The sequence below is a fragment of the Etheostoma spectabile genome, chromosome 9 (assembly GCF_008692095.1).
Source record: "Etheostoma spectabile isolate EspeVRDwgs_2016 chromosome 9, UIUC_Espe_1.0, whole genome shotgun sequence".
In the NCBI taxonomy this organism is placed as follows: domain Eukaryota; kingdom Metazoa; phylum Chordata; class Actinopteri; order Perciformes; family Percidae; genus Etheostoma; species Etheostoma spectabile.
Window position 1 is genome coordinate 32,268,588 of NC_045741.1, and position 8,792 is coordinate 32,277,379.

General features: G+C 40.9%; 1 long non-coding RNA gene across 1 annotated transcript; it reads left to right on the top strand.

Annotated features, from left to right (window-relative positions):
• The first annotated feature begins 207 nt into the window (after nt 1–207).
• LOC116695383 (uncharacterized) lies at nt 208–7,813 on the top strand. The gene is made up of 3 exons (XR_004333444.1): nt 208–218; nt 3,986–3,993; nt 7,720–7,813. It is a non-coding gene; the product is annotated as an uncharacterized LOC116695383 (long non-coding RNA).
• Nucleotides 7,814–8,792: the final 979 nt, after the last annotated feature.

An 8,792-nucleotide genomic window follows, 5' to 3' on the forward strand; every position in this document is an offset into this window, starting at 1 on the left:
ATTTTCAATACTTCCTCCAGTTTGTTGCAGTGAATGATCAAATGTTCAAAACAGATCTTTTAGTTGGATCCAACAACTTGCAGAGTGATTTAGAAACAATATGCAGCCAAAGATTAGTCTGTTTGTACATTAAGGACAATTATGGAGTTATTTTATATTTTCATTCACGCTAATGGCTAGCTTTAGGGACGTAAATGTCAGTCAATTGGTCCACCGATGTGATCCAGACTAAAATAACTAGCAGATGTTGGTAGACGTTGATGTTTTGCAGATCACTAGCCCCAGGATTTACGTTCATGTTGGACGACTCACAACTCAGTGTTCACAACAATTCATGGGCCCGCAAATAATGTTTGACTTTTTAATAACCACACTGTAGTCGTCTTGTCTTGTGTAGGGTGGTCTAGGGTTAAATTTTCTGCAGACATTCATGAATGAATGTTCATGAATTTTTTTAAGATTAGTTTTTGGGGAATTTGTAAGCCTTTATTTTCACAGGACAACTGAAGATATGAAAGGGGTGAGAGAGGACTAAACCTCTATACATTGTAATAACTTTGTGATGTCCAATACTGTGGTATACAGTAAGACGAAATACTTTAAAAAATATTTTTCCACCATCCTGAGCTGTGTTTTGTGTTTAGTATATAATATAAAACACAACTAAACATGACAAAGTAGTTTTTTAGTGGCGATTGAATCTACATTTGGTGTTCTAGTAAGATTTTGGGGAAGCAAGACAGTTTATGTGGCATAGTCTTAATTTACAGGGGAGGGGGGTTACAACCCCCCCAATGTAATCTGGCCATTGTAACCCCATCCTAAAAACATAATTTCCATTACATAAATAAAGACATTTGGACTATAACTTGATGCAGAGAACGCACAAATTGTTTCTGAAAAATTCACCAGAATGCAGAGAAATTTGCTTGACGTTCGAAATTTCAATTTTGCTCAAATGTGGTGTAGTGGTGGGCGGATCATTCCAAATATGGATAATACCGATACCAACGTTGGTATTACCAGTGCAGTAAGATCATAGCTATAGTTCAGTTTCAGAGGCGACCTGGCTGTCTGTGTCTGTGTGAGTGCTGCTCCTGTCACAGCGGAGCAGGCATTCTTTGCTCCTCCCCCCCCTCTTGTGATTCGACGGTGTATCGGCACGGGACTCGGTGGCGTCAAGCAGGCAGCACACACACACACACACAAGCAGGACAGAGACAGAATGGCAGAGAGGAAAATGAAATGATGACAAGCTGTATAATGTGTAAAAAGGCTGTTAGATACAGTGGTACATTTATACAAGCATGTGAAAATACTATCCTTGGTTTTAACTTATTAATAATCCAAATGTAAAATCACAAAAAACTCTTAGGTCATGAAAATGTATCCATCTTAATTATTAAAAAGTATCGGTATCATACACGTACTGGCGATATTGGCCCTGTATTGGTCGGTGGTTTGAGGATTTTATGAAGAGAAGAACAAAATAGAACATCTTCAAACGTATCCTTTAAATTCCAAGAAACTACATTAACTACAACTACACTTTGTTGCTTCATAGTGAAAAATCTATAACAATAACTTTCTTATGCGAGTGAGCTGAAAACAAGCGCCGTGTCTCACAGAGACTCTCCTCTTCAGACAGTTTCTGACATTATAAGACAGACTCAGGAGGCGGTTAAGTAGGGGCTGCCTTTCAGAAGCTCCGCTCATTTTTCCCTCTAGACAGGAGGAGGAGTGGGAAGAGAAGGAGGCTCTCTCTCTCTTTCTCTCCCCCTCTTTGTCTGGGTAAAATGGATTTGTAGGTATTTTCCAAGATTTGATGGTAACTCTAGTCTGGATGATGTTTAGTAACACAGCTCTATTAGCTGGTCTCATCCTCTCTCTTCCTCTCTCTCTCTGTCCTGGTGATCCAGGGGGCTTATAGAATCCCAGACAGTGACAGTCTGAGGTGAATCTCCTGTGTGTGTGTGTGTGTGTGTGTGTGTGTGTGTGTGTGTTTGTGTGTGTTTAGGCCACAGACACAGGGATAAAACGGATAATTACAGGATGGTCCATGCTCAGGTGGCTCTATCAAGAAGGGCAGTGCAGATGTATCTGACCATAACTGCTATCGATATGATGGAAACCACAGATGTTTGTCTGTGAATCATTTGTTGAAGTTTAAATCTGTAGATGGAGCCGTCATAAAATTGTAGACTTGCGGCTCTGGATAACGCTCTCTATGACTTTGACAAAAATGAAATGGAAATAAATGACAGCAATTATAATTGTCATTGTTGTAGGCCTAAAGTGATTCTTATATAATCAATTTACATAACATTTTATTCAACTAAAATGTATGTCAAGGCATACGTACAGTACCTCTACAGCCTTGTCCTCTAAATTTTGCCACTGTCAGCAAAGGCAGTCAAAGACACCTTAATTATACGAATCAAACCTTTTTTTAGAAGACTCAAATACGTTTTCTGGTTCTAGACAAATTTTTAAAACATGTTTTCGCTGATAATCACTAAAAGTAGTTTGGACTAAAGTGGCCCAGCTGTTTGAACTGGATCCATATGTAAAAGCTTCATCAAGTATTTGACGGAATCCAAATTTATGTATTGCAAGATCTTCCCTTTTTTGGAGGGATTGGTTGGAAAAGGGAATTACATTGGGGAATCTGTATCTTTGTGGCATATTTTAATCCTTTTAGTATGTGGTACGTCATTTTCACAGATTTGCAACTTTGCCATCTGTTAGTGGGGATATTTGGATGCAGTTTGTCTGCCCCGAAGGCACCAGAATGTTTAAATAAGGTGATGATGAAATATTGAAAAGGTCATGAAGCTTCTGGGTATTATTCTATGCTTGTGCAGAACGTGCAGGATGGAGCCTGGTCAGCCCTCCAAAAGACATGGCGAAGGGATCTAAGTATTACACTGGATAATGAGGAGTGGGAATTTGTAGGGATATTGAAACAATGTCATGCAATGTGAGGGTGCGCCTCATGCAGTTCATGATATACATCTCTTCTTTTGGACTTCCTCTAGATTGTTTTGACTTGGTTTGAAAGACACATCTAATTGTTGGAAATGTAATTCCTTCATGTCCTATGTTCGTGTGATAAGGTCCAGTAATATTGGACCTGGGATACATGATAACCTATGTAAGACAGCAGGGACCCAGGTTTAAGCTCTAGACCATTTCTTCTGGGAGACGGGTCAATAAGCGGAACACAATATAAATATAATACAGATAAGCACATTAGCAGCTGGTTTAATAAAGCCAAACAGAGTGGGCTTGTAAAATGGCTTTAGTGGCATTTGAAAAAATGCAATATAAACTAAATGTGATTAAATGTGTTAATGATATCAGTCTGGTGTCTTTAGAGAAGTGGATGATGGACAGGGCTAGTGTTGACACGTCACATGAGGGGGATGGGGGGTGCTTGTGTGACGCTGACTTAGCCGAGGCAAATAACAGGTGTGGAGATGGATTGAGGCAAACAACACGCATCTACACAGAGAACACTACTGGAGAAAAGGATGTATTGTGTTTAAGTTGTAAAAGAACTACTACAATTACTATTTATTCGGGACTGGTATTGCTACTATTCATTCTAACCCCGACTGGCCCGTCAGACACCGCCTACCAAGAGCCTGGGTCTGTCCCAGGTTTCTTCCTAAAAGGAAGTTTTTCCTCGCCCCAGTCGCACTGTTGCTTGCTCTGGAGGAAACTACTAGAACTGTTGGGTCCTTGTAAATTCGGGAGTGTGGTCTAGACCTACTCTATCTGTAAAGTGTCTTGAGATAACTCTTAGTATGAATTGATACTATAAATAAAATTGAATTGAAAATTGAATTAAACTGTATGATGTTAATCGTAAAATAAATATTGTTGCTGAAAATGGCTCTTTTGATAGTAAAGGTTGCTGACCACTGTTAGTAAATGTTCAACGTTACATTTGAGCATTGAGCAAAGATTAGGCTTTTTTAAGTCTATATGGTTGGGTGTATACATGTGTATGTGTGTGTATGCATCTACTGTATACAGTGTATATATATATATATGTATATACCATTCTCGGCAGGAACCCTATGGAGTGCCCTCTTCAGCTAGGGAATGAGTCCTTAACCCAAGTGAAAGAGTTAAAATACCTTGGGGTCTTGTTTGCGAGTGAGGGGACAATGGAGCAGGAGGTTGGACGGAGAATCGGCCCAGCGGGGGGGGGGGTATTACATTCAATTTATTGCACCGTTGTGAGGAAAAGAGCCAGAAGGCAAAGCTCTCGATCTACTGGTCAGTGTTTGTTCCTAGCCTCACCTATGGTCATGAAGGCTGGGTCTTGACCGAAAGAACGAGATCCAGGGTACAAGCGGCCAAAATGGGTTTCCTCAGGAGGGTGGCTGGCATCTCCCTTAGAGATAGGGTGAGAAGCTCAGTCATCCGAGAGGAGCTCGGAGTAGAGCCGCTGCTCCTTCGCGTCGAAATTAGCCAGTTGAGGTGGTTCTGGAATCTGGTAAGGATGCCTCCTGGGCGCCTCCCTAGGGAGGTGTTCCAGGCACGTCCAGCTGGGAGGAGGCCTCGGGGAAGAACCAGGACTAGATGTAGGGATTATGTCTCCAACTTGGCCTAGGAATGCCTCGGGATCCCCCAGTCGGAGCATGTTGATGTGGCTCCGGAAAGGAAAGTTTGGGGTCTCCTGCTGGAGACCCGGCACCAGATAAGCAGAGGAAGATGGATGGACGAAGATGGATGGATACTGTATATATTTTTGGATGCACATTGTTTACTGTTTAAGTGAAGTATAACAAAATGTAAAACGTTTAAGAACTGTCAAGATGTTTAATTTAGTTGAACTGAACCAACAATATGTATTGACACAATAAAGGTTATATTAAAAAAAGAATAGGCTAAGAATCTTCTCAAGTCTGTCTTAAAACAATAGCCAGGTCCCATATGCAAACTCAAAGAGTTCATTTTGTAGTAGTAGTAGTACTGTTGTAAAGTTCTGTGTGCCCATTACTTATAATGATAGCCTTGATTTAGCATTATCTTTCATAACAGCCTCTCAAGGATTCTTCTACAATGGTAGAAAGATGTAAATCAAATGCTTTGACATTCACAGTGACTACTGGGAAGACACTGTACATATTAACCTAGATCTAAACCCCAAATTAGTCATCCACATCTGATTTTAGAATCTAATCAGTCATCATTTTGTTACTTATTATTTGGGGCATTTGGCCTCTATTTGACAAGACAGCACGAGGCAGGAAAGGGAAGAAAGAGGGGGCCGCAGTTCAGACTCAAACTAGTTTGAAGGGGGTTGCAGCACCTGATTGATGAATAAACTATCTGTTGGAGGGTCAGATGAATTTTGGACAGGTCAGAAATATTGGTCATCCATCTGCAGTTTGACCAGCAATCCCATTTCTCACATGTCTTCACTTCAGATTCTTTATATATTTTAGTGAGCTATATTTAACATTATGGGAGTGATATTTGGTTGAAGACAATGAAACTGTGCTTCACTGTAGAAGATGCATATCACACTGCCCACATGGGCCAGCCATCGGCAGCTTCGTATTCATTTTTCTTTTAACTGTCTTTTTTAAAATATAGTGCACAAAGCATCATTCTAAGTTGGGTAAACTCTTTTGAGGAAGCAGCCATCTTGTTTGACTCAAATCTTTTTGGAGTTATAGATAGTATAAAACTAATCTGTGATCCTATGTTAACAGTGTGAGCGCCCACATCTTGGCCATTTTAATCAAAAGAGTGAATTCAGACATGCCAAAATACTGATTAAAACATTGAGTGTAAGTTAGCCAAATTACGGGATTCATTTAATGTGTTAGAAAAAATATGATACAGACTTTTCTTTGATTATTATTAAAACTGTTTGCATAAGAATGCCATATCGTACTGATCACTCTAAACAAGATTACCATGGAGCCATTGTCTGTCTTTGTGAAAGGCACAGGACGTTTCAGAGCAGGCAGAGGAGATTCCCAGACCCAATGAGATAAACTGACAACATCGACTTTTTTATGACTTTGTATTAACATCCACTTTGAATAAATTAGCGGCTGTGGAGATCTTCCATTTTCTGTACTATTCTGAAGTGTGGAAACTCTCTCCTTGTGTTCCCAAGAACAGTGGTCTCCGTCTATTCTTGATAATGTAATTATCCGTCTATTCTTGATGATGTAATTATTCTAACACAATGTACAGTTACACCAGATCTAAAACCAACTGACAGCTTTGACAGCACCCCCCCCCTCATCAAAACATCAGATGAGGGAATGTCTTGTAGGACAATGCTTCAGTAGAGTTCAAAAGACAAGTTCCACAGACATGGAATCTGTAGCTGTTCTGGAGGCTCATAATTGAACAACACCTTATCAACACATACTGTATGTTGGTTTTTCTTTCTGTTTCTGACGCTATAGGGAACAAGTTTCCCTATTTATTCCATCACTACTCCCAAAGGAGCCTGCTGACATAATTAACTCCTACAGAGCCAAACATGGCAGCTTGTATTAATTGCAAATAGCACAGTCAGTAATTATAGGTAACTTAAACATGCAACTGTGCATGCTTACTGTGTGACAAATGACATACAGTCAAGCCAAATTGTTGGAGATATAGTTGTTTAACAGATTTAAATTGAACTAGATGAAAGTTTAATGATTCACATGAGGAAATGAAGTCTTTGAAGCCGAGAGTCATCTGATACAGAGAGGGAAAGAACACAGTGTTCATGCTTTGGTTTTGGACTGTACTTGATTGTGTATAAGGTAATATTTTGTTGACATGCAGCAATTGCAGCACCTGATTAAAAAGCTGTTAGTTTAAAATGGGTTCCATGCTTCTTGCTGTCAGCACGGTCAGGGTGGTGCGTATGCAGCATGGTCGCCGCAAACGGTAAGAGCAGGAGTCAGCTCCAAGAACAGACGTCTTCTCATCTGCAGCCACTCATTGAAATAATCTTGGAGGTGTACATCGCTCAGACACCATTTCATGATATCGACAACCACACCGCCCCAACCGCGCTGACCGCAAGAAGCATGAAACACCATTAACTGTCCCTTCATTCCAAAACCCATACTACGATACTATTTAGTCTGCGAGAAAAATATTTAGTACGTCCCAATACGTAGTACGTCTAATGTAGTATGCCAAAAACATGAGGATGTCCTGCTGCATCCAGTATGCAAGCCAGCATGCTGTCCCACAATCCCTAGCGCAGCATATGTGAGCAAGAGGGTCAACGTTCATGGCGTAATGTTATGAAGAAATAGTGAGACACAATTGTATGCATACTGCATGAAACAGTCATGTACTAAAAGTAAAACGATAAAGTATGACAGAAAATCCCCCCCAAAAAGTAAAAAAAAAGTTATACACACCGACAACAGAATGAATGTCTCTGCTGGTTTTCTGGCATCCTCACTGTGAAAACAAGACTTAGGGTTATTGTGCCTGGCCCTGCACTTTACCACCACTAGCCTAAGCTCACCGGTTGCCCATTTCTCCAACGCTCCATTGTTCCGATCTCTCAATAACTCGAAAAATTCTTTTTGGTCCTACAGCCCACTAGTCTGATGTCCCTTTGTTTTGAAAAATTAAACTCTCTAGCAATAAATAATAGTATAATAATAATAAAATATACTGCATATAGAATAATATATAGTCTTGGGATAAATTTGTGTTACGATGGTACAGCAAGTTTTCGTGCAGATCGGACTCACATCCCAAGAGTAGTTAGACAAAGCAGGTTTACCATTTATTGCGATGTGGCTAATTAATAAAAAAGTTGAAACAGTGCCAATGTCCAATTCCCTCAAACTTTGACATGGATGCACAGCCCCCTATGCCGAACAATTTTTTTCAAGTTTCGTCATCATCGGAATAACTGTGGCTAAGATATGCCACTTCCTGTATCCACAGCCACCTACAGGAAGTTGGTCTCCCATAACTTTTGCATATCTTGAACTATCACAATTCTTCTGATAACTTTTTTGTCATGAGGTGAAGATCAGAATCACCATCTAGGAGAAGTTTGAAAGAATGTAAAACACATGAAAACAAATAAATTAAGAATGGCCGCCTTCTGTTTTGGTGGAGCTAATGAAGTTAAATTACAAATATGTCCGCAATGATTAGAGCAATAAGTCTTATGGTTTCGGTCTGGCTGGCAGTGAGTATTTCTTTTTACAATTTTTCTGACTAAGTTTTCTGTTGGCCTGCCCTGTGTCCCTGCTGTTTTCTTTTTTTCCACTCGCCCTCCGGCCAGCTGACCGTGCAAACCTGAATCTCATCCGTAATCACCTGCTCCCTCCGCTCCCACCTGCCTGCCATCTCCAATAGCGACAGTACTTCAGCCCCGACATTTCAAACCATCTGCGCTTGATCGTTGCTCCAGTCGAAAAAACTCTCGCAAGCTCCTTATGTTCTTGAGCGTTCTGTACCACTGTGTTATATGAACTTGCCCTTTTCGTCTTTTCCCCGCAGTTATTTTCTCCACTCCGGTTTCCCGTCTCCGGTCAGCTGGCTCCTTTCAGACCTTGGCTCCTTCTCTTGGACCTCCTCCCATGGCACCCTGCTTCAGTGTCTCCTCTTCGGCTCTACGACCCCGGCTCCTCCTCGCTCTCCCCAAGTACTCTCTCCCCTGAGACTCTCCTACCCTCGTTCTCTTCGTCCCTGTCCCCTGTCTTTCCACTTCCCCTCCATCAGAACAATAAAACCATTTGCATTCCTTTGAGCCTTGCTTGTTTGAGTCCTCCTGTTGTTAGCGT